Source organism: Aythya ferina (assembly GCF_964211825.1).
Source record: "Aythya ferina genome assembly, chromosome: 1".
In the NCBI taxonomy this organism is placed as follows: Eukaryota; Metazoa; Chordata; class Aves; order Anseriformes; family Anatidae; genus Aythya; species Aythya ferina.
In genome coordinates, this window is record NC_140296.1 from 55,434,298 (window position 1) to 55,458,904 (window position 24,607).

Sequence of the window (24,607 nt, forward strand, 5' to 3'; positions counted from 1 at the left end):
CCTTCCCTCTCCCCCCGGGCTGCAGGCGGCAGCAGGGGCTGCCCCCCGCCGCCTCGCCCCCTTTCAGCTCCGCTCCCCGGCGGGCGGCAGAGCCGGGCTCCCCCTGCACAGCCGGACATGGCGCCCCTGCTCCTGCGAGCCCCCCGCTGCCCTCCTTCTTCTCTTCCTTCTCCTCCTCCTCCTCCTCCTCCCGCCGCCTTCTCCTCCTTCTCCTCCCCGCGGAGCTTTTAATGGCTCGGACCTCCGGCGAGCCGAGCGCCACTGCCCCCGCAGCAGCCTCAGCGAGGAGCCCCGGCAGCCCCCGCCCCGCACACGGTAAGGGCGAACAATGGCACCGGGAGCGGCGCCCCCGGCCCCGCCGCCCCTTCCCCGGCCGCTGACAGCGCCCCGAGGGCGCTGCTCAGCCCGGCTTAATCCCATTAAATCCCATTAGAGCGGCAGAGGGGGCTTTCGGTCGCCCCCCCGGGCTGCCCAGGGGGGCACCCGTGGGTGCCGCGCCCGCCCCGAGGGGGTCCCCCCGGGGGGGGGGGGGTTTGCGAGTTGGTGTCCGGAGTGGGAGCTGGTGGGGTGTGGGCCTTGTCTTTGCTGCTCCTCTGTTTTATTTTAAAGCACACAAACTCTGCCGAGGTGGTTTTGTGGTTATTTTTATTTTATTGAAGTTGCTGGCGTGACAGAAATGAAGCGGGCGGCGCGGGGCTCTGCGCGGGGTCCCCTCGGCGGCGGTGGCAGGACGATGTCCCCGCTGCGTGCTGTGCCTGCTCCCGTCGCTCTCCCAGCCACTTTGACTCTTGCTCCTTGTGTCGCTTGCAGCCCGTATTTACAGCGGGGCGGTTGACACTGGCGTCGAGCCAGCAGCCATACAACTCTCCGGCGGTCCGCCTGAGCACAGCCCCAAACCTTCTGCTGAATCAAGACCCCATTTTTTTATTCCCATTTCTTTATTTTCCCTCCCCTCCGCTGGAGATCCGCGGTGTCTGGCTCGGGCTGGAGCCGTTCAGCAGCTCTCCAGGAGCGGGGAATCCTCTTAGCCCCGCCGCACGTGTGCTCCGAGGGCCGCCAGCGGGTGCACGCCGGGACGGGCAGTCCATGGGCTGGGATCCCCCGTGGCCTCCTGCCTCGCTAATCCATCGCTCTGGTGGCCGTGCTTCAGCTCCAGAGCCTCCTTTTCCCCTAAACAGCGAGGGTGAGGGCTTGTACCTAACACACCACTGCTATTCTTGCAAGTTTCGATGCTGGTAAGTCTGCCCAGACGCCTGGTTCGTTTTTTTCCCCGCAGACCGAAGCTCAGATTTAGCCGTGGAAGGGGTTGTTGGCAGCAGGGCCAGCTGCCGGCCTCGTGGGAAGGGGTTAGAAAGCTGGACTGCTCTGCTTGCCTTTTGCAAAGTCTTCAGGATGGGCAATTAAATCATTTTTTTCTCCTGCGCTCTGTTGTCTTGGCTGAGGCAAATACACGAGGAGAGCGGGCAGCAGGCTTCACACGCCGTGACACGCGGCTTCAAAATGTCAAAAGTTGGTAAGAGACCGAATGTGGGACAGCAAAGCCTGACTTTTACTTAATGGCTGGATTTCAAATCAGAAATCTTTTTTTTTCCCTCTTTTTTTTTTTCTTCCTCAAGTTGACACAGTTCATTAGTCATTGTGCAATCAGTGTCTTAAAACTTGGTACTTACAACCCGTTTTTTTTTTTCTTTTTGAAAGAAGATTGTGGGTGATGAATGACCAAAGGGGAAATGCTGCTTAAATGTGACAGTTTTAAAAAAAGAAAAGGAAAAGACTCGCTCTTGGAGATTCATTTCTGCATTAAAATTCAGATGGAGAATTCTAAAGTTATAGAACTATTCAGAGTTTTTTCCCCGCTGATTTTAGATTAATTTGACTTAGGAAAAAATCCAAGCTTCCACTTAAGAAATTCATCTACGATGAAAGCTGGCATTTCATTTTAAAAAAACATAAAATCCTCGGTGCTAATGAAGATGAGGCTGCCAGTGCTGGCAGTTTTTTGTGTTCTGTATCTTTGGTGATGGAGTTGCACAAAACTTGCTTTTTTTTTCTTTGCCTTGAAGTATCTTTGCATTAAGTCACTGGCGTGCTCTTGGGCTAGGATTTCTGAAAGAGGTTGACGAATGTGGTGACCCCCCAGCCTGGACTCTGCTAGAGGATAAAACTGGGGAAGGGTGGTCCATGTTTTCAGTGCTTAAAGTGGAAATCCAGTGGCTGGGCAGAGAAACTTCAGGGCTGGCAGCCCAGGGGGTGGAGAATCACCTGCAGGTTGCCAGCTGCGCCTGCGTGTTCTGTGTCCATCCCCCTTTCCTAAATTTCCCCTCATTTGAAGCATGTCTCAGTGCTCTCACCCTGTCCTCCCTGCTGCTTCTCTTGGGGAAGCACAGGTCCGTGTCTTGCTGGCCGTGGTGGAGGTCTGGATCCAGGACTTTGATACAATCCACTCATCATCATCATCTATTAAAAAATCAGGAAGTTTTTATTGCAACTGTAGGATCGGAGGGCAGAACTTGATAATGCACCTAAATGAAGTTCCAGGGAATATTTTTGGTAGTTAAATCGCTGTGTTACGAATCCTGGTTATATTCTAGTGCACGATCAGGGTATGGGCTTTGTCTTTTTCATACTGTGCTGTGAAGTTAGTGGAAGAGATTAAATTTACTGCTTTGGGGTTCTTTTCCTCCCCCCCCATGCTCCCATTGTTTTTTCATGGTCCATGTCTATGCCAACGTCCTTATTTTATATTGTCCTTTTTTTAGGAAAGCACGATAAAAATCCTGTTTTTAGAGTTTGCCCACCAAGTCGCCTTGCTTGTTTTCCTGCTGCTTTTAGAAACTGGCATGTTTATCTTACGGGGGCCTTTCCAGGCTTAATTTCATGACCTTGAAAGGTTGCAGCTTGGGTGTTTCACATGGTGGGGCTTTTTTGGTTGGTGCTTTTTGTACTTCGCTGACGGGTAGGTGCCGAGCGGGCTGTGAAGTTTAGTTTACAGTTTACAGCCGGGCTGCTGACTTAGGCAGAGTAAAGGGTCGACTCGCTTTTCTGGCTGGGGAGGCACGGAAGACTAATGACAGGGGTATAAAAGGTCACCGGGCTCAGTCAGCTTTGGGTTTGCGCAAAATGTCAGTAAATTTGGCCTGCAGAAATGTAGATGAGTCAGACAATTAGGTCAGGCTCCCTCAGATGCGGGCACTATCTTGTTTGTAATCAATTGCAGCATTATGAGCTCTTTAGCCTTGTCTGTGGCGAGACGGAGTTGATTAAATGTTGTGAGAAGGGAAAATGTGATCCGCCTTTTGGGGGGACTTGATACGCAGGGTTTGAAATTCCTTTTTTTCTTTTAATCTGGACATTGTGGGGGAATAATTTTGAGGGTTTGGATGTTTGAAAAAGGGGCTTAAGGAGAAAGAATGGTCTCTGTTAGCTGCTGTTCAAATAAAATAAAACCTGTTGGGGAAATTCATGGAGGTGCTGGAGTACTGCTTTCTCTTGATCCTGGGGGGGGATTGTGATTTTTTTGTAACATGCCCTTGGATGTGAGGTGGTGAGTTCTGTACAGTAAAATCTGCTTCGGTGTTGCTTTAGAAGTGGAGCAAAGAGCATAAATTGAAGTCATGACGTTTGGATACTGAGCTTCGCAGGAGAAGAGTGCTGTACAATGCACGTTTGGTACTGGTCGCGAGGAATTCTTGCAAGGGGTCATGGTATCTTAATGGTGTTTGCAGACTGTGTTTTGTACCCCAGGTTATTAAGTGGGGGTCATGCTGAAGCCTGTTGAAAGGAAGGAGGCAGTGCTGCTGCTTCCCTCGCTGCCGGTGCCTTGCCTTGCTCTGCTGCTTGCCTTGAAAAATATGTACGGATTTTTTTCTTTCTTCCCCACCCTAACACGAAAGCCAGAGTCTGCTGTCCCTTGGTGCGAGATTTCTAAAACGAGCAGTACTGTTCCCGATGATTTCAATCCCAGTTTCCTTCCTTTGGCTTTGCATCAGGGCCAAAGCAACGTTTTGGAGCTTGCAGGGTGACCGAATTTGCCACGATGAAAGCGCGTTAAGAGGTTGTTCCACTCCATTTGGCACGTGATTCTGCCGTCTTGGGAGACTCTTTAAGTTGCTTTAAAGTTAACTTCCAAGCTCTCTCCCTCGTTGGGTACATCAGCACAGAAGAGAAAAGATGTTGTGGGGCCTCTCCCCCCTCCTGCAGGACACCCCAGCACATCTCTGTGGATCCCACCCAAGGTATTACAGAAATCCTGGAGATGGAGATGGAGATACGTCTTCTCACTGTGTCTGAGGAGAAGCTGTGACTTTCTGAACGGGGATATTCTAGCAAGACATCAATACCTGAAGCAACAACTCTGAGTTCAGGCCGCGGAGGAAATGCGATCGCTGCTCGAAGGACGGGCTGCTAGGGTACCAGGATCGTCTGGTGCCAAATACAGCCAGGGAAGAGCACGTGGTTTGTGTTTTTCGTTTTTTTTTCTAGGTCAAAAGATGACTTACTGGTAAGCTGGAAAACCTATCAGGAACAGCAAACAATACCAAGTCCCATGTGCTTCCTTCTCCCTCCCAGGGGCTGCTGCTTCTGCTGGCCGCTACTGGGCTTTCTGCCTCTTCGGTTCCTGATCACTGCAGGATAGGTTGGATGATCGCTGGTAACGCTGCCGACTGCGTCTCCTCAATCAAGGACCCTCATTTTCAGTCACCTGCACCCCAGGCACAGGTCACGAAGAGATTTGTTAATTTATTCCAGCAGCAGATGTGGCGCTGGGGCTGGCGATCCAACAGCACGAAGAGGGTCCTGCTGCTCAGTAACCTGTGTACATTTAATTGGCTCTTTCTGCTCAGCATCACGCTTTTTTTTTTTTTTCCCTGTCGGTTACTCTCCCTCAAATATATATATTTTATTTTTTTTCCGTGCCTGGATTAAGCGCTCGAGCCTCAGACGTGGTGTTCATTTCTTCCATGCGTCCCTGCCTGTTATTTTTGGACGTGTCCCAGTCCCCGGCTCCCCGCTGAACAATACCCAAGGTGTTCTGCGGGGACCTCTGCTCGCCCCGCGAAGGAGCGCGGGCAGCCTGCTCGTTAGTCCTTCATGTCTCTCCTTATCAGTTTTACTGCGAAACTCCCTATTGCCTGGGTTGCACATGCTGCAATAACGAGGCTTCCTGTTCGGCAGGTCTGCCCTGGCCTGGAAGTTCAGGGGAGCGGAAGGTTGCTGTGAAATTATTTGAAACGGCGAGCGTGTTTTTGGTGTCAGCCTTTTTCCCTTCTGAGGTGGGTTTGGGGCTGTCCTGCACAAATTGGGGCAGGAATTCTGAGCGGGCTTTCACACTAGGTACACGTTTTCCCCGACGTTAATAAAAATAAACCTCAGTTAAGAGGAAAGAGAGTCTGGGGGGGGATATCAGTCTGTTCTCCTTTGGAACAGGGCTTCCCATTGCTCGGCGGCTCTGGGAACACAGCGGGTATCTGGCACGCTTGGAGCATTTCCCTGGCCACCCTGCTTTTGGATGCTGGTGGGGAGGGAGGACGGGGCGTCTTTGGGGGTGGAGGAGAGGCTGGCTTCTCTTCTGCTCTTCCATTTCTCTCCCTCGTTTCCCTTCCAGCCTGCTTTGAATTATCCCGGAGTTTGCTGCTCGTGGCGTACCATCAAAGTGCAATGAGTCCGCCTTGTTTTTATTTTGCTAATTCTCTGCAGCCTTATGATTGCAGCAACAGTGATTACAACTGGGAAGGCTCCGGCCAGCTCTTGCTGTGGTGTATAATAGCGGTGTCTTTTTCAGATTAAGGAAAAGTATGATTTGTTTAGTTTGTCCTGCCTGAGGTTATTTTCTCAAACATCAAGGCTAAAAGGGAAGGTAAAGATCTTGTAATAGGAAAAGTCTGCAGAAGTTACTGGCTTGGGTTTTCTTTTTCTTTTTCTTTTTTCCTCAGGAGAGTTTCCTATTTTCTAGCAAGCAGTTAGTATTCAGGCCCTTAACAACAGAACAGATATTAAAGAGAAAACAGGGAGGGAGGTTTCGGTTCCTGGACCTTCTAGAGATTTAAAAGTGTGTAAAACTTTACGTACCAAGCAGCCCGAGTGCATTATAGAAGCTGCACTTTTCATGCCAACATGTAGGAATAGCCTCCTCGGAGGTAATTTTCAGCCTCTTTATCTGAAGACCTGTGCTCCTGTCTTGTCTTCATGGAAATTCCTCCCGAAAATCTCCATTTAGTGTTGTAAGACATTAATGTTTGCCTCTGATATATTAAATATCCAATATTTTTCTTGCTTTTTTTTCTCTTTTTTAAACAGAGGCATTGGCATGTGCATCTCGAAAGACTAACTATATGATTGTGCTGTCGTAACCAGTGTTCATTAGCCATTTTTTACAGCTTAGCTGAATTAACTGGTGTAATGTGTAAAGTAAAATTGTGTAATGTGTAGTCGCAGAACCATTTTTTTCCCTGTGTCCTTTGAAATGTTGAGCACGATTGTCGGTGCTGTGAAAAATGAACTAGAAACCATGAAGAGAAATATAAAGGGAGCAGAAAGGAGAGGATTCCTAAAATACACAGTCAATAAATATTGAACCTGAAGCTAGCTGAAAATATCCTAAAAGTGCCTCGGTAGCGAATAAATACATAAAACAAAGAGAAAGCAGATGGTGTGACGGTGTTCCAGTGGAGAGAAGGACGAGCGGCTCCGCCATTTGAATGTAAAAAAGGTTTTAAAAGGCATTGTAATGAAATGCTGCACACAGCTCGGCGTTTACTAATAATATTTGAGTTTCGAAACGAGTCCCAAATGGAGTGGTCCCAGGGACATGGGGTCGGTTTGCCTAAAACGAGCGAGTCAGAAGTGAACTTGGAAGAGAGGACGTGAAGCAGAAGAGAAGTTGCTGGTGGTGACTTGCTGGCGCGGGTTTTTCTCCCTCAGTTTTCATCGTGGTGTTTACGATCGAGGCTTGGATGGCCGTGCCAGCTCTTTGTTTGACTAATCCCTATCTGCAACTCCAGGCTTAATTAAGCCAAAGCTTAATTAGCGCTGGATGAGGGGAGATGCCGGTGGCTGTGGCTGAGGCCAGCCCACGCCTCGGCTGAGGCGTCATGTCGGTGTCGATGCCTCATGCCGCCGGCTGTGTGGTGAGCGGTGGGATGGTGTCGGGAGGGGGCAGGAGGGATGTGCTCGGGACAGCAGCTTTTTGTAGGGCAGAGGCCTGAGGAAGGGAATCACAGAAGTGTAGGGGCTGGAAGGGACCTCCAGAGATCATTGTGTCCAACCCCCCTGTCAAAGCAGGTTCCTCAGAGCAGGCTGCCCAGGTAGGTGTCCAGATGGGCCTTGAATATCTCCAGAGGAGATCCCCCAAACTCCCTGGGCAGCCTGTCCCAGTGCTCCGTCACCCTCACCGTGAAGAAGTTCTTTTGCATGTTGGTGCAGAACTTCCTGGGCTCCATTTTGTGGCCATTGCCCCTTGTCCTGTCCCCACAAACCACTGAAAAGAGGTTGGCCAAATCCCTCTGTCCCCCACACCTCGGGTATTTATACACATTGAGGAGATCCCCTCTCAGTCTTCTCTTCTCCAGGCTGAACAGGCTCTTCAGAAAGTGAAATTTGTGTCAAAAGCCTTGGCCTCACTGACACCAGGCACAAGATCCTGTGGCCACCAGGGAGTGCCTCCCCTAACCACGAGCAGGGTGCTGTTATCCCATAAAGCCCCAAAGCCGGAGCTGGGTGTCCATCTGAAGCTCATCCCTGGTTGTCCAGCTGCTGAAGAGCACCCCAAGGGCAGGTCCTGAGCCTGAACTCAGAAAATGTCGATCGGGCAATACCTTGTACACGAGCATTTCTCCCTCGATGCTGTGTGCACTGAGCGCACGCTAAGGCACCAGAGGAATCACTGGAGCGGTTTCTAGCTGTAATAACGCTTCAAGGATCATTGGAAGCAATGGACGAGCAAATGACACTTGATGGTAGCTCTCTGCTTGAGGGAACCAAGCCCAGGAAAGCCATTCCCGTCTTCCCGAATGAAGAGAAAGTACATGATGGGGGAGAGCCAGGGACTAACAGCGGCACACGACAAGCGTATGACCGAAAAATTAGATCATCGCTGTGACGGAGTGATGTGTGTGTATATCTGTTTGTACAAACACTGAGAACGTGCAGGTCAGAAGCATTTTCTTTTCTGGAACCAAGCCATAGACTTCTCGTTTTTTCTCTGATTTTAAAAAACAGAAGAAAAAAAAAACGCCAACAACAAGAGCAAATCCCCATCCTGATTATATATTGAAGAAATTCAGACATGTAATTGAAAGGATTAAAACTGAATGCAATGTTGTCCATAATTGTGTATTTGTTGGGGTTGCGTTGACTCTTACATCCATTGGTGAAATTTCATGGGACACTAGATAAAACTTTGGAAATTTCCTTCAGATTTCCTTTTATTAAAGCCAGGGTAATGTTTGAAAATTGCATTTTATGTTGTTCTTTACGTAAAACAGCAGCTAGGCCATGCAATGAGAACAGAACAGCTACTCTATGGGCAAAGAATAACCCGATGAAAGCTGAAGCAGTTAACTGTAAATGGTGAGTTGTTGGAGTGGGGATGGGTGGATGTAAATAGCACAACTACGTTTTCCCTTCCAGCATTGTGTAAAAAAATAAGAGCAAGAGCTGGGTCTACCCTTTCTTCTCAGGGCATGAAATCTCTGCAAAAATCTGTGTTACTGAGGATATTTCTAGCTGCAGGATAAGATGATGTCTGTCCTTTGAGAAATCTCAGAGTTTTTAGCATAAACGTGACTCAGTAGAAAAAATCCCGAGGAAGAGTGTCTGTTCTACTTCCCTGCCTGTTTCTGTCAAAATAAAAAGTCCCCTCAACCCAAGCAAAGTTCCTTCCACTTAAAAGGATTGGAACTGAAGTTTGGGTGTGTGCCATGAAGGGAAAAGGGTAGCTACACATCTATGCAATGTCTACAGGAAAACGTAAAACGCTTCTAGAAATTGTAAAGCCTTGCTTCATCAACTGGTCTGGGCTCTCCTCGGAGCAAAGTGCCTTTTAGGGATTGCAGTTCTGAGAAGGGTTCCAGCTTGGCAAGGAAAATGCGATTTGGAGACCTGGAAGAGAAGATTAATCAGAATAATAGGTCTGGCCCTTGCAAGTAGGTTGAGCCTAATGAAATTAATATCTGAACATTAGTTATAAAACCAACCTGGTAACTTATAACAGGACCTAAGAGGATATTTGAAAAGCTGCAGGTACCTCCAGGATTTTTCTGCGGAGGCGTTCCCAGGAGCGCTTTTCTCTTCCCATGGACTAACTGAGCTGCAGTCAGCAGCCCTGCTGCGCGTGTTGTGCATGTGCTGCCTTTTGCAATCCAGCGGCAGCTTGGCTCGGCTTGGAGGAGGCTGAAATGCCTGAGAGTTGGATTATATGATATCAGGCGGCTAAAAGTTTCCTGAAGTCTTTTGGCACGGCCCGACTCTTGTGAAATAAAATACGCTGCAGCAATTTATAATTTGTGTGTGTGTGTGTGTGTGCGTGCGCTAACCGATGACTGAATTTATTCTAAGCATTAGCGCTCTTGCCTGCGACAAGTCTTGGAAAAGCCTGGTCTTTCATTAGACTTCCAGGCTCAGTTTAATTGGAATCTCGTCAGGAAGAAAAGCTAGTTTGGTCGCTTTTCAAAGTGTTCAAGGAAAGTTTCATAACTCCTCCTTTGGTATTCCTCCAGTACGGCCTGATCCTGTTTCATCTGCGAAGCGAAAAGCTTGAGGGGACAATAAAGACTCAAATCAATTGGAAGTAATTGCGCCGAGATCATCAGCATAGTTTTGTTTAATTTACAGTGTTTATTTAGCTCTCTCCCGTCGAGGAAGCTTAATCAAATTCCTTGTGCTGCAAGGAACAGCAGCGAGCAGGGTGCTTGCTTGGAGGGCTCTGCCTCGTGTGCCTCGGCTGGGAAAGAAGTCTTCATAGGAAAGAAGTTTCAATGGAAAAGAAATTTTAATGCTCGCTGCGTGGGTTGGATGGAGCAGCTCCTCGGCCGGGCGTGGGGCCAGGGCTGGCTGCTGCTCTCTGTGCGGCCGGACCTGTCCCTCCTCAGTGTCCTGAAGCATCAAGAGAAGGGAGATCCGCTTTTATATTCAAGTCGCAGGGCAGCAAGCGTGGAACGGGCCCGTTGTTAGTACGGGAAGCAGATATCCTGATAAAACATCCGTGGTCTTCTGGAAGAGACAGGACGGCCTCTGGAAGCAGCCCGTGGCTTGCTGTGTGCCTGCAGCTCTCGCCAAAGTTTGGGAGCGTGGGGGCAGCTCGCTTCCTAACATTGCCTTCAGGGAATCAGAATCGATGGGGACAGTTCACAAGCAAAAGTCTTGGCTTTTAAATGCATGAAACTGTGGAGGGGTGATTATTCTTACCCAATATGCCATCAGTTCATATTTGAGGGAAGAACAGCAGCCCGTTTCTCCTGCTCATTACTTCCACCTACCCTTTATTTTCCCCATCTCTACCCCACTCAAAATTCACTAATGTCTGTACTCTTGGTGTAGAAGATAATTAATTTTCTTTCTTCTTTTCCTCATGAAATAAAGGGCAAATAAATCTAACACTTTGCAGTCTAAATCAGTCCTTTAACAAAGGTGGGTTCCAATTTCTAATTTTATTACGTGTTCAATTAGTAAGAACCATTTGGTATTTCCCTAACCTGGTGCTACTGATGATTTGTACAATATTTACTTGGCTTTTCCCCTTGAATTCTATGCACATTTTTGCTTCCAATCCCCCTTTTTTAATTCACTTACCGTCTGTGACCGCGTTCTGCAGTATTTATCCATAATGTCTGTATTAATCTTTTTCACTGATGAGACGATGAGATGGAAGGACACACTGGTTACGTTTTGTAAAGTTTTGGTGAGCCTATAGCCAAAACAGTTGCTGATACAGAGACCTGGAACTTGTTAGCTGCTGAGGATTTACATCCTCAACAAAAGCGTAAGCATGCAGGTTTTGAATAATACTATTTTTCTGCTATTCTTCCAGCTTTCTGAACAGTAAGTAAGGCATGCAAATCTTTGGACACTTACCTGTTTTGTGTTTTTTTTTTTGTTTTTTTTTTTATACATAAGACTATTTTTATATATTTCTCTAGCAAGATGCCTTTAAATGTTGCAATAGATCTTGTATACGATTGGTATGACTTGGGTAAACCGGCAATGGCAAGCTTGGGATTGGATAGTTGTCTTGATGGATGTGTTGGAAGCTTTTTCCCTTCCTCCCTGTGGCAGCATAAAGTCAACTGAAGATTTTCTTGGTGATCATCACAAGATGAAAAGTGTAAATGGCCTTTAAAAGCTTTATATTGCCATGTAAGTGCTATATATGCCTTATTCTGTACTGTGATTAAGAAGGAAGAACGCATGCACTGATTGTGAAATAATTATCAATAGCCTGATTCTTTTGAAAGTCACTGTCTCAGATTATGGTTATTTTTTAATCAGTCATTCTTCCACAAAGAGAAATCCATCCTTGTTTTATTTTTTTTTTTTTTATCACAGATTTTCAAGTCAATATTTTTTCCTGTCACTTAACCTTGAGGAGTAGCCATGGATCATTTACTTTGTGGTGGACAGGACGTTATATTCTGACTGATAATTACCACTGATGTTATCTGCTTAAATTTTTGTTCAGTGATTTGTAAAGTGAGATTCCTGTTTCTCATTTCCATTGCCTGCCTAGCTGTATTTTCAGTTTTAGGTAACTGCAGGCTAGAGCCAGTGTTTGTAGGAATTTTGGCAGTTGTCCTAAATTGTCTTTTGTGTATCCATAATCTTATTCAAGGGTACTCCCTATAAGGGCTGATGTTTTTGTTCAGGCTTCTTTCAGATGTCATAAATACCACCGCTTCCATTAAGAGGAGAAAAAAAAAGAAAGTACTGGGTAGTTTATGATCTTACTGCTGGGGATTTTTCCTGCTGGTAAATTGGCCTATGTAAAAGCGCTCTAATTCTTCCTAAAATCTCTAAACTTCCTACTCAACTTGCAGACCACATCCTTTATATGCCCGTGTGCTTCATTATCCTGCAAATGGCTCCTTCCTTGCTGCTCTGGCACGGCGTTACCTGCGGGAGGGAGCTCTTCGGTGGTTTGGCTTTCTGTTAGCTGGCTTTTGGGACAGATCATGGGTAACCTGGGCCCTGAATCATCAGGTCTGTCAGTCTCTTTGCTTCTGAATGTTAATATTTCGGCTTGAGCTACTACTTTCCTTGCTCTACAAAGTGCTCTATACTTTTTTATTATTATTATTTTACCTTGAAATGTAATTAGTTATCTTTATGCCGAGCTGAAGCAGTTTGTGATGAATAACCTCGAGGTTCCCTTTTGTCGCTATGTGTTTAGTCATTTAATCTGCCTCATTAAGGCATAGATCCGTGATGGCCTGTTTTGGTTAGTTTCTCCCTGTTTTCAGAGCTGAAGGTTGATAGCAGAAGCATATCTTGTAATTTCTTGGGTATGCTGGAGACAAAAAGGGGAATAAAATACCAAAAATGTTAGTGGAACAAAGATATTGCTGGAAACGTGTTAAGACTATGAAAGCTTTAAAACATCAAACTTACTTTTAAAGAACTGCCTTTAATAAGGAGTTCACTTGGATACCTCTGAGAGCCTTCAAGCAAGCTTGATCTTGCTGCAGGAGTTTTAGGAAGGTGTCACTATTCCTTGCATCCATTATCAGGTTCTCCACTGCTTGGCAGGGTTTCTGTATTCCTTGTTGACAGAGACAGCCACTGCATTTTATATGTTTTTTGTGATTAGATGAATGCAACTTTGAAGGCTCCTCGCTGAATGAATCCATTAAGAAAGCTGCCTGAAAGATATCTCATTTTTGCAGAACGTGCTGGAAGTTGGAGTCACTTTATAGGGCTGAGGGCTGCGATAACACACTATTTCCTTAAAGCAGTACTGAATCTGGCTGTTCTGCTGGTCTTTCTTGCTCAGAATTTACTAACTTTGGGGAAAAGACTTTATATGGAATGAATATTCATGGCTCTACTTTTTTTACTTTCTTTCCTTTTTTTTTTTTTTTTTAAATTACATTTTCTTCTATTAAAAAGAAAGTAAGGAAGTCCCGGTTCTTTTCCTTAACCTAAAAGATCCAACAACTTCATAAATAGATCGTGTTGTTTATCTGTTTCCCCATCGTAAGCACTTCAGACAGATGGGAAGCAAGCCACCAGTCTCCCAAACTGTGCGCATAGTTCGTATTCTCCACCTCTGACTAACTACTCACAGCAGTAGTTGCAAGACTTTATTGCGAGAAGGGTGAAAATGCCAGGGTCATGACTGCGTCTGCTTTGTTTAGTAATAACCTCGATGGTTTTTCTAGCAGCTTTATTTAAAGTTGACTCAGTGAGCAGAGAAGGGTAATTTGCTAAGGCGCTGAGCTTTCTGATGCAATGGTACAGGGAGAACTGCGTAGGCTTGGAAGTGGGGATGAAGCACGGGATCCATCAGAGCAAACCCAGGAGATAAAGTGGATGGGAAAACGCTGGAGTTTGGCCTTCAACGTGGTGGATAACTGAAGGGTGGGAGGAGTTTGTCCTGTACCCATAGGATGCTCCCGCTGACCTCGCTGCGCTGCGTGGACTGCGAATAGTGCTGTTTTCTCTGGCTGCTGGAGGTGATCTGGGGACATCTCACTGGGAAAAGGGAAGGATTAGGGCTTGCTGGACATCAGCATGTGTGTTGTATGTGGTCTTTTTTTTCTTTCTTTTTATTTCCTGTACTCCTGTATTGCAAAGATTAAGCATGTTGGTGGCTGTTCAGTGCTGTGGTACGGTCACTGATCAAAATGAGTTCTGCTTCTGTAATCTCTAACAGTAAGTAGAGCTTATCAAAACTACTGCAAAGCTAGAAAACAAACAGACTGGTTCGTATTTAGAGTTTGTTTTAGCATGATTAGGACAACATACTTCCCGGTGTGAGCCTTTTATTCTCTCCAGGTAAACAGGCTGTCTTCCAACACGTACCTCTTTTGTTTTACTCCTGTATAACCTTCTCTCTTCCAAGAGGATCTGTACCGTAAACCAGAAAAGCTGATGTTCCAGTTGCATACTGCAACTTAAAATTTGGTCTCTGCGGGCTGAAAAAAAGAGAAATTGAGGCATATTTTCACTTCTGTAACCGTAAACAACAACCAGATGTAGAAGAAATGTGGAAGCCATTACCATTTCTTTCCAAACCAGTAGGGAAGCATCCCTCTTTCTGAAGCGTTCCTGCTTTCTTATGGGCAATTTGTGCATAGATGGGTTGGGAATCTCCTGGTTGTAATGCACAATGTTCATTTGTGGTCTCATCTTGTGCCATCCCTGCTGCGGCAGCACAGCTGCGGAGAGAGCTGGAACGAGGAGTTGTCAAAGCTCCGGAAAAAGGGAAGAGAAAATTTTCAACTGCTTGGACGCGTTGTCTTGAAACTGTCATGAGAAGTCAGATCACAAATGCTGGCAGCACTTTTTGAGTATTTTACCAGGATTTCGAGAAAACAAAATATTTCAGTATGGAGGCAACACCTCGGAAACCTTAATTTAAAATCAGCAAGGTGAGATGGCTGCGGCATTTAGTACAGGGTTTGGGAGGAGGCACAGCTGTGGATAGTAAGCAGGTTGACAATAGGGTAGATAAAAAAAAACAGTGTAAACATATATTTTTTAAACATCAAGAATGAAACTGCCAGGTTAAATTTGAACCATAATAATTACTGCTTCAAAGGCCTTACCTGTACCTGTTATTTTCCCTTAAATACAATGCTTTGTATCAGTGACTCAAATGAAGCAGGTCAAAAGTACACCTTTTTCAGTGCATGCAATCATTTAAAATACAAAAGGCAGCTGAAAGGGAGATGCCCTATACATTTTTAGTGTCTTTACTTTGGATAGAGCTCTGTTTTTTGCATTTTTGGAAGTGCAAGTATTTTCATGTTATGAGAGGCAGAAAAGCTTCTGCATTGCGCATTTGATTTCAATTTGGCTACCAGACACAGAGGGAATATTCTCATGCTGAATAAACTCAGGATTGAGAATTCATTTGGGAGCTCAGAAAGCAGGAGAGCTTTCTTCTTCCTTTATCCTTTTTTAATCTTTGAACAAGATAATCAGATGGGAGAAAATTAGGATTATGTGCATTAATGCTTAAAGTATGTGAAGAACTCCGGCCATCTGACTGAAGGCACCGTGCAAATTAGGTATCTCACAGCCTTACTGTTTGTTACATACCTAATACAATTTCACAATATTTTTGTAAATTTGACAATTAGTGAATTGAAAAATTAATTCTGGTCACCAAACCTTAATCTTTCCATTGTATCATAAATCATTTTGTTTTAAATAGTAGCCACGTTTGAGATATGCATTTTTTTGTTTTCCTATGCATTTTTAAGGTGACTTTTAGGGCATCTTAGTGTTTTAAATTTAGTTCCTTCCAAGTGCAGTGTGCTGAAAGCCAAGTAAAATTAGCATCTCGGTATAAAGAAATGAATCAACTGCTAATTTATAACACAAAGAGTGTATAAAAGCAATAAATGTAAACACGACTATGTAACACTTGGAAATGTGTATAAATACTGTGTAGCTGGCTGGTTATGGAAAAAAAGAGGTACTAAGGTAAATGTAAAGACCCTAATTGCAGATGAATCTTTGTGGGATGTATCAGTTGTTAGAAAGGAGCTTAGAGGAAGCAGTCATGGTGGAAGTTTTTGTGCTTACTAATACATTTACTTTTCAGTAATGACTTAAACCATCTGTGTTATCCTTCTTTCATTTGGACCATAAACCATAAAGATAATTAAAAATTCTTCAAAAACAGTCTTAGACTATTAGGAAAAAAAAATTCGATATCTCATCAGAGGTATGGACTTTGGACGTGCCTTAGATGTGCTCATTTTTGTGTGGTTTTGAGACTTTCACCTCATTTTCCCCTGCAGACTACTTTGTGCAAGACTGACTGTGTGTTCAGGTGAGATTTCTGTCCCCCTACACATGTGAACTTGAGTTTCCTGACATTTCACATGTTGTGGGGAGAGTAAAGTAAGCTACAAGTAAAGTAAGCTACAATTCCTGGAAGCCGTAGGCTGTTGTGGGCATGTTTATTTTTTACTTGTCTCCTTGCTGTGATAACCTCAACTTTTTGAGGAAGGGAGCAGACAGTTTATTTAAAAACATGTTATAGCAAAATGCCATTTATATAAGCAGCAGCAGATCCATTCACACTTCTGAGCTCAATTTTCCTTTGTGCAGACTAGGAAGATTTCTGTGACTCTGACCAAATGATGCTTGGAGTCGAGGTCTACTCTGCCCTGTGATTTTAGAGAGGCTCCTTCAACAGTGCAAGTCTGGAAGTAAGCTTAATCAATCTCATATACACTTAAAGAAATTGAAAAGGGCTGTGAACTTTTTCTGAACTTTCCTTTTCAGAGTGGGCAAGAGCTCAGTCTCCATTTTTCTTTGTAGTCCCGGACTGTTTTTCCTTTAGGTCTTAGTGAAGCTGGAGGATAAAGGAACACTCTTGACAATGTGAAGAGTAGATTTTTTTTTTGGTAGTTTTTTTCAGTGTTTTTCTCATCCCCTTCTTCTCCCTTCTTCCTCCAACTTCTCCCTTTGTGGTTCCATCCAAGCCTTGATTTTACAATAGTGAGACTTTGTAAAATTTTGCTGGTGTACTCTTTGATCCGTGAAGTTGGGCAGCTTAGTATAACCATGTCTTTTGACTTCTGTTACCAGTATGAAAATTTCAGCACTTCCTCTTTGTGCAGTTGGGTCTGGAAGGGATTGTTACTCTGGTGGCAGTGATTCTCAAAACATTCGTCTTTGATTTATAGCTAGTCACAGCCTCTCCCCAACAAGGCTGGCATGACAGTAGCTTCCCATCTGGGTTAAATGGGAGTGCAGTTAAATACCCTTTTGTTTAGGTGAAACAATAGTCTCTGAAAGTTTTTTTTTTTTCCTTAACAAAGGTCTTGTCAGACCAAACACAGAGGCTTGTGCTCAGCGGTTGCAGCACTGCTGGTGGTGGGCTTCATTGTCTGACTGTTTGAGTGATTCCTGAAATGCAGAAAGTAGCATATTTAAAAATCCTGTCTTTTATGACAGTAACTGGTCTGTTATTGATACCAAGATGGTTTAGCAAATTTGCCTGGAAAGCATTCTTAGCTACAGTGTCTTGACTTGCTAATTGAACCTGCATAGGGAAAAGGCTTGGTGATTGCAGAGACACCTGGTAGATACTCTGTGTTGAACCTCCAACAGTTCAGAGGAGCAAAATCTAGAGGCTGTATATAGAAACAAACGGGGCAGGAGGGTCAGTACCCCCAGAAAAACTCTCCAGGCAATGGTATGTAACACCAAACATCTTAGGAATATGTCTGGGCAAAGGGAACGACCATGGTGCAGATTCCTGCTGGTGAGGAGGTCTTGCAGAGAGCCGTGGAGCTTGATGCAGCATTATTTCCATTCCTTCCTAGGGTTTGTTTGAATAATACCAGGATCATAAGCTGCTGAAATTGGAAACATGAGAGGAATTTCAGGGGCTGAAAAAAAAAATGGGACAGACAAATATATCTTGACATTAACTTCAAAAGGTCTGTAATGCAGAGGAAGTTGTTAAGGCTGATTTTGAATATATGTTTAGTAGAAAAGGGGAAGAGTTAGTGTTGAAAGCACAGGAGCATGGAACAAGGTAACTACTGACCTGCTAAGTGGCCCGAGGGAAAAACTGGCCTGTTCTTCATTTTGTAAGGGCTTTCAAATATCTTCTAGTTGGAATAAACAGATGACCGTACTAATGAAGTCTGTTTTTCCTAAATCTGTTTAGGATTGGAAGCGCCTGGTGGGGGATCCCATAGCTGAAACAGCGTGATTCTGGGTGTTTATAGGAAAGTTCAGGTCACGACATTTAATGGCCAATCTCTGTCTAGTTGGACTGGTTGGCTAAAAGTGGCCCTGGAATAATAAATTACCTGCTGTTGAATGATCTGGAGTCACGTATTCTGATCTCTTCTAGCACTGTGAAGTTCCAGCATAGTACCAGTGAAATGTTCATGGGGATATGTCTCATTTTGCCTGTTCGGAAACAAAGCAGCAGTGCTTTTACTTTATTATAGAATCGTTAGGGTTGGGAAAGCCCTCCAAGATCACCTGGTTCAACCATCCCCTACCACCAATGTCACTCACTAAACCAAGTCCCCAAGCACCACGTCCAGCCTCTCCTTGAACACCCCCAGGGACGGTGACTCCACCACCTCCCTGGGCAACCCGTCCCAGTGCCTGGCTGCTCTTTCTGAGCAGAAGTGGCTCCTCATTGCCAACCTGAACCTCCCCTGGAGCAGCTTGAGGCCATTCCCTCTAGTCCTATCACTAATTACTGAGAGCAATGAGGTCTCCCCTGAGCCTCCTCTTCTCCAGACTAATCAACCCCAGTGCCCTCAGCCGCTCCTTACAGGCCTTGTGCTCCAGGCCCTTCACCAGCTCCATGGCCCTGCTCTGGACACACTCCAGGGCCTTGATTTCCTTAGTTTCAGAATTAGTGATAACTCAGGGACATGTAGAGAGAGAGAGAGGAGGTACCGAGAGCTAGACTAGAGATGTAGTCCTAGATGCTTCTACAGTTTTGCAGAAATGTGTCGATGAGGCAGCGCGTTGTGGTAATGCGGTGTTAGCACGAGAGGCAGGGCGGCAGTTACATGTGTTGGTGCTCTGGAAGAGTTGGTGATATGACTTGGCTAGTTATCTCTATAACTAGATACTGTTTTGAAGTCGAGGAGAGTCACTGGAGAAGTCATCTGGGTGCCTGGATTGATATTTGTGGGGTAATCCCTGAGCTGAGACAACCGAGCTGCCCTCTGACAAGGGAGGGTTGGCCTCTTCACACAACAGCATGAGGCACCTCAGTGGCAGAGCTTTGGTGTTTAACAGGCTGCTCAGATGTACTTCAAATCGTGTTAAGAGTTAGGGCTACTGTTGTCTTCAGCTCAGGAAGAGGAAAATGTGGGCATCTGCTCCCATGTAAGCCTGTGGTAGGAAGCAGCAGGAGCCGAAGGTTCCTGAAGGTTTCTTTGTGATTGATCCCCAGCGTGTTTCAGGGGGAGGATTTTCCCTGTGTTTCAGCTCTTGCAGTTTCTCCCAAGAGAAAAAGCACACCTCAGCTAGTATTTTCTACGTTCTTGAGCCAAAAATGGGTGATCCTGAGCAACAGGAATTTATTTCTCCCTGGAAGCACACTGAGTATTTCTGAATGAGACCCAAAGTTCACATGCTTTCTTTAGGGCACTTTAAGTGTGTTTTTAACAACAGATGAGAAATCTGTCGGGTTAGCTGCTAGGCACAAAATACAGTCGTATTTGTAATGTGGTGGTAAGGCTGTGCAAGTGGGCTTATATCTCACCGTATGAGTGGCAGCACAAATCTGTTAGTGCTTCATAAATCTCATAAAGAGGCCCTTCTGTTGTCATCTTCCAGGTTCATAGTTTGCCAGCCATCCATTTTAGGAGATTCTCAGGAGGAGAGCTGTGTGAGTGGTAGGGGACATGAAGGCAGAACAAGCTTTAATGCTGTCTGTAGTGCCTTCCCTTGCTGATCAGCTTCTAAGTCCCTGCAGGAGAAGAGTGGACTGTTTCTTCTTCCTCCTTCATCTTCCTCATCCCCTTCTGCTACTGCTTTTCAAAGGCTGTGCAGCTTCTCAAACGGCTTTCAGATTTGCCAGCACAGCACCATAATTGAACTGGGCCAACTGAAGCGGGAGACGGGAGATCTTGTGTAACTTGGCTCTAATGAGGCTTTTGGTGCCAGGACATGAAACAGAAGTTAGTTAATTTTCTTGTTCAATGTCGGTGAAGTTTTGGGTTAGCCACAGCTAACCCAAAGGAAGCAAACCTTTGTCATGTGGTTTCAGCAGGTGCTGCTTGTAGATGATTCCTCACAACCTGGGGAAATGGGCATGAAAAAAATGGGCTTCCCAGGGCTGCACAATCTGCTGAAGATTCCTGGACCTGGAACATAAGATTTTGCCCCGCATCCTATCTCTACCAGCAGCCAGTAGTAATGCTTGGGGGAAAAGTCTTAGTAAGACAGCAATCCCTCCCAGCTTTTGGCAGGCTCTAGTTCAAGGACTTAGAGCACGAAAGTCATGTCTGCACCTTTGTTTAAGAGCTCTTGACAGACTTTCCTTTCTAAATTCATCAATCACGCACTAATCTGTTTTAAATTTCTGCCTTCACAACATGCTGTGACAATGAGTTCTGCAAATAATTGTAGTGGGGGGAAAGTACCTCCTTCTCCTCTTGTTTAAAAACAAATTGCCTGCTAAACTTCATTTCATACTGCCTAATTCACGTACCCTGAGACATGGTTTCCTATTTGTTTTCTCTGTAATACCATTCATGGTTTCATGACTGCCATCTCTCAGTGGTGTTCCCTGCAGTGCTGGGTGTCCCTAACCTGCTTGCTCCTGATGCTCTCTTTGCTCCCCAGCCAGCACTGAGCTTTGTGGTCTATGAGTGAGTTGTTCCTCACCTTAATTAATCTGTGGTGCCTCCAGGGTTTCCACTCACTGCATGGCTATTACTTTGTGTTGTACGTGTATAAATACATGATGAATCTATCTGCAGCCCTTCACAGTTAATTCTCCTGATTCTGTAATCACCATCAAACTATCATCTTGCTGCTTGCTGTGTTTTCCATGCAAATAATGAATAGATGAGCAGCACAAATGCAAAAGCAAGTCCATTGTGCAAACTGGCCACTTATTTGTGCTCTGTTTCTTCTCATCTAACCAGTTGCTAATTTGCAGAAGGGCCTTCCATCTTATCCCATGACAGTTCAATTTCTTTGAAAGCCTGTGGTGAGAGGCATTGTCAAATGTTTGTTAGAGATCCAAGCCCACTATATCATACATACCACACTTATCCATATACATCATGGGAAGTTTGTGAGGTATGGCTTCTATTACAGCAGCCATGATGGCACTTCATCAATATATCATACGTGTTTGCGTACCTGCTAGTTTTGTTCTCACAGTTTCTGTCAATTTTCTTAGTATTGGTGTAAATCCGTAGCTATTAGCCTGCAATTCCCTGGAGTCCTTTTATTGAGTTTGGCAGCACATCCTCACCTTTTTCGCTGTCTCCCATTAAGGGCATCTTAGAGACAGGCTAGGCAACACGGTCAGTAGTTCAGCATTTATATGTTCAAGTTCCTTTCAAATTCCTGGGTGAATAGCATCTAATTCTGGTAGCCTGCTGTTGGTTCTAAAGCCCCATTTAAAGATGCTGTATTTTAGACATTGTAATGCTCTTGTACAGCCTTCTTGCTCCTGCATGTACCTGGAATTTTCCTCAGTTTCATGACAGTGGTGGTCAATTTGCCTCCATCATCACTTGGCCCAGCTTGAGCAGACCTTCCTTCTCCCTTCTCGCTGCCTCAGGTGCTTCCTAAATGTGAAACGGGAGCTTGAAACAAGGAGCTGCAGGAATATGCAACCATGTGGAAGCACTTTTGTGCCTCAGTCCCGATGTATGCTGGCTTAGGAGGTCCAGCAGCCTTGGCAATATTTATAGGTAGATAAGTATCAGCTTTTATTGCTTGAACTATTTTCATGGAAGGTGAAGTTGAATGTAAATGCTTCCAGTCCTTATCACTCATCACAAATCTCAATTTCAATTAAACTTCCATAGATGAGATTTTCCACAATTCTATGTAGATAATGGACTTATTTAGTATATTAATTCATACTTTTCTGTTCGGATTATGTTCATAACAAACAAGATTTTAATGCAACTATTCAAATGTGTAAGACCCATAGAATTTAGGATCAGAGTGAGGGGAGAGATCTGTTTATTGTTCAGAAGAGTTAATGTGCTTTTTGGTTTGGAAGCAGTTTGAAATTCAGTTTCATCCTCATCCTTGCGATTGAACTTCGGTATTTGTACTGAAAATCCTCAATCATGTGCCGTACCTATTCTGGATGTGAATCAGGCTTATGCTCATGTCTCTAAGGGAATTCTGTTGCTTTTCTTGTTTTCACCCTGGAAAGGAAGACGTGATTCATTGTTCTAGTCCAAGGATATCTGACGTGATGCAGCACTACTGTTTCTCCCTCTCTTACCTGTTTCTTTTTCCCCCTTCTTTCTTTGTGTGCAGATATTTTTTATTCTGCTTCAGTTTGTGCCTCCTCCCCTCCCTGTTTTCCTCTAATTGCTTTTTGCTCTGCCCGTGCAGGATCCTGGCTCGTGTGTGTGAGATTTGCACAGCCGTTTTTATCTAGCTTTTCCTTTTTTCAATGGCTTCTGAATCAACTTCCCTCCCTTGAATCAATCGAGGTAATGTGGAGCGGTGTTGCTTAGCAATGCTGGGAAGCTGATACTGCTTGGGTGATGTGCGTGCTGCAACCAGGCTGAGCAAAAGAGCTACCAGTCCTCTGCGGCCCGTGCAGGGAATAAAATCTTGTTTTCTACTGTTTTTAGTGTTCTTGCCATTAAGTGTGTTTGTTTTTTTTTGCCTTTAGTGTTGCTGAGTAGCAGTTTTACAAACTTACAGATGTTCCTCCCGCCTTCTTCCTGATATTTCCAAATGTAAAAAAAAACTTCGCAGCATGTAGAATCAAAATACACTTGGGATGCCACTCTTTACAGAGTGGGTATCTAATTATCTGTCTTGAGATATAGGTATGTTTTCCGTCTTCCTCCTCCACATACCAAGCAGAGCTGTTGTGAAAGCAGAGCTGAGCTCTACAGGATGTTTCAGCCCTCCAAAGCAGCAGAGACTGGCAGCCAATTTGGTGTATGTGGCAAAGGATTAAAAATAGGATGAATGTGATACCTTCAACCGCGTCAGAATATGGAATGGGTTATTTCAGCAGCTGAGGTTAAGGGTGTGAATGGAGGTTATTAGCTTTGAAGTGTTTCTCTAAAATTCTCAACATCAACAATTTTCTCTGAAATTGTTGATGTTGAGAATCAACATCAACAATTTTCTCTGAAATTGTTGATGTTGAAATTCTGCATTTTCAGTGGATGGGTTTTAGTCTCACTTTAAATGGCAAAAGAACTGTTTTTTCCCCACTGTTGTGTTGTGTTTTGCAAAGCCAAGGAAGTATACATAAACAAAGGTTGGTTTTTTTCTCCCCTTTCTCTTCTTTTTAATGTGGAGCACTAGAAAAATTACATACGGGTGGATCAAACATCTTTGAGCCACAGTTTTACCAGATGGTTGCTCTTGTTCTTCACACAACATTGAATAGCAGGGGGTAACCCTTACTTAAGTCATGGGGTGGGGTTGATGTGGAGGTGGCATTTTCCCCTTTTAAACCAATTGGGATACAAACCCAAGTTTTTACTCTTAGTCTTGGGGGCGCTGAGGGAGTGTCCCCTCGGTGAAGAAGCTGTGGATCCTGGCATCTTTCTTTTCTTTGATGGCAATTCTGTTGCCTGCAGCTGTACAGCAGGTATAAAAGCTTCCTCAGAACAAATGTAGGCGCTGAGGGCGCAACCACTGGTGCCCAAATACACACAGAAGTGGGTGGTGATGCTGGGGAGGTTGTGCTCTGGATGCTGGTCACCTCCAGTGGTGTTTATTAGGGCAGCACATGATTTCTTCCTAGATTTTAGACTGAGCACATGGTCTCTTTGATCAGCTACTCCTACCCCACTCCACCGGCACTTTCCATAGCTGATGGATGTGTTCTCACCTAGTTTGTTTGCTCCTGATTTAGACTATTAACTGTAGTACGCGCTCATTTATCCTTGTCTATAAGGAACAAAACATGGAGCTGCTGAGGGGATTTGTAGCAGGTTCATTGCCATGGTTTCAGGCAGCCTCACATAGCCTAAAAATAGACACAGGAAAGAATATTCTCTTCCCTCCTCTCCCTCCCCCAGCTCTCTCACTAATTGGAATTTCCTTTTTTGTTTGTGTATTTCTGTTTCGGATTCACTGGCTTGCAGGTCAAGCAAATGTGTCTGACGCCGTGTTTGAGCGAGGGGAGCTCGCTGTGGTACTTGCTATGGCCGCCATCACGCGCCAAGGCCGTCACCGCCTGCGGCTGCCTCTGGTGCTGGGCAGTGGGGGCTCTGGCCGGCTTTATAGCTCGCTGTAAGATGGCACCAGGGTCCAGTCTGTTCAGGGACCGTCCTGGGGACGCCCTGGAAATGGATCAGCTTGGATTAGTGCCGTGCTGGCAGGGGAAAGGTGCAAATAGGCAGGGGTGCGTCTTTGGTGGCGGCGCTGTGGCCTGCATGGCTCCAGCCCGGTGGCCGCTGTGGTGCATGATGACTGTCCTGCAGCTGGGGTCCTGCCACCAGCTGAAGGACCAGGGTGATAACTACAGCAAAACCAGCCCTAATCCACCCCCTCCACCAGCCTTTGGGCTGGCTGTTGTTTGTTGGTGGCGGAAAAATGAAGGCAAAACGCAGGTTGGCACGCAGTGTGGTCTCTTCTGAGGTGTGCCGGCTGGGACTATTTTTATCTTTGGGTTGGGGAGCTGATTATTATATATTTTTTCCCCTCTTCCACAGAGGTGTTGACTGTTTCTGTTAGCAGGAGGCCCAGATGCTTTTAGATCTCTCTCCCCAGACAGGAA

General features: G+C 45.2%; 1 protein-coding gene across 6 annotated transcripts in view; it reads left to right on the forward strand.

Annotated features, from left to right (window-relative positions):
- FARP1 (FERM, ARH/RhoGEF and pleckstrin domain protein 1) overlaps window positions 1–24,607 on the forward strand; it is a 193,531-nt gene continuing 168,924 nt past the window's right edge. For 4 of the 6 annotated variants that reach the window (XM_084524103.1, XM_084524105.1, XM_084524106.1 and 1 more), the window contains exon 1: window positions 2–315. The gene's annotated coding sequence lies outside the window, so the exon portion shown is untranslated. Of the gene's footprint in view, window positions 316–12,173; window positions 12,193–24,607 lie in introns of those variants that run through there. The other 2 variants (XM_084524108.1, XM_084524104.1) reach the window with 2 other exon arrangements.